This window comes from Spea bombifrons, chromosome 4, assembly GCF_027358695.1.
Source record: "Spea bombifrons isolate aSpeBom1 chromosome 4, aSpeBom1.2.pri, whole genome shotgun sequence".
Classification (NCBI taxonomy): Eukaryota; Metazoa; Chordata; class Amphibia; order Anura; family Pelobatidae; genus Spea; species Spea bombifrons.
In genome coordinates this window covers 99,858,728-99,860,465 of record NC_071090.1, presented here as the reverse complement: position 1 = coordinate 99,860,465, position 1,738 = coordinate 99,858,728, and positions in this window count along the sequence as shown.

The following is a 1,738-nucleotide window of genomic DNA, read 5'->3' as shown; positions in this document are numbered from 1 at the left end:
ATCTATTAAATTACCTGCCTTATTTCACAAACCATTAATCAACTAGTTTTGTCAGAATGTATATTTTATATATTTTATATTTTTCTGTACATTTACAATCAGTTGTAATATTCGATTTTAATAAAGTGTTTAAGTAAAAAAACGCTGTGTTTCCCAATTTTCAAAGAGCTTTATAAATTGTGGTGCATCAACCACGTCTGTCAAGCTCCAGTCCAGAGGGGCCAACACACTTCTGGATTTCAGAATAACACATAGATACATAGCTGTGCACATTTAGTTTTTTGTAAATCAAGATTTTATTGTTTTTTAAGTTAAGAACAAGGAGTACACAGAAAGGGCGGGAGGGAGGTTGGACAAAAAAGGGAAATACACCTCATGCCCTGACGCAGCAGGACAACACAATACAGGAAACAAAGGAAATGAAAAATGAAGGGGAAAAAAACGAAACAAAAAAACACATAAACCCCACAAAGGATATCATAGAAATACATGGCCACAATAACCACAGTTAGGTAGCAAGGATGGTTGGTGTGGACGGATCAGTAATAAAACCACATCCTCCCGTGTTCTTCCTCCCGACCAGCACTACCGGCCACCAACTCCTCCAGAGCTCGGACATCTTCCACTCTGGCAACCCACTCTCTGAGGGAGGGCGGCAATGACTTGCCCCAATGTATGGGGATCAGTGCCTTGGCCTCATTTAGCAGGGGTCGTACTACAGACCTTTTGTAAACCGACATTGAGACAGAAGTGTGATGGAGTAAACAGCTGACAGGTTGGAAAGGGGGCGGTGAGTCAGTAAAGTGATAAAGAACTCCATGTATTGCTTTTCAAAAAGGTACTATAAGGGGACACTCCCACCAAATGTGCAAAACCGATCCCCCTGACGACCCACAATGCCAGCAGACATCGCGATGGTCGGGAAACATAGCATGGAGACGTGACGGTGTGCTATACCACTGTGTCAGGAGCTTGTAAGAAAGCTCCTGGGTTCACTTGTTAATAGAGCACGTATGTGTCAGGCGAACAATCTTTGCCCACTCTTCCCTGGATAAGGACACATCGAGAACATTTTCCCATTTACCTACAAAAGAAGGCAAAGAGTCCCCGTCAACCTGAATGAGGAGCCTATATAGGGCAGAGATGCCATGAGAAAGCAGGGCCCCTCTCATATGTAGCCATTCAAAAGGGGTAAGTGCACGAATAAGGTTATGCTTTCGTAGTTGCAAGTATCGCAGAATATTTAAGGCGAGGTGTGCACATTTTTTATCGGTCACATACATGTCAATTATATCAACTTTCAATTATAGAATTTGATGGCAGTTAGGAATCAATCAGCCCATCTAGTCTGCCCATTTTTCTTTGAATACCCCACCCCCACCCCGAGACACTTAAGTAGACATCCTTGTTGTAGGTTTGAGCAAGTTGGCCAGAAACATGGGACAGCTGGCAACATTTAGCTCAGTAGGCAAGTCCTACATAAAAAACAGAAAGGAGCCAGTAAAGGTGCTGTCAGTGTGTAAGACCTTATTATGCTGGAAACCCCAGTGGTTACTTGGAATCTAACAAGGAAGGTAGAAACAGATGAAAACCATGATTTTGATATGAAGAAGAGACCTCTTTACATCTTTTTCTATAGAAAACTACTAAAGCCTGCACTTGTAATTCCATATACAGCCACCAGGTGTTCTATTGTAACAACAATTCAACAACACAAACTATTGCTTACCAAGAAATA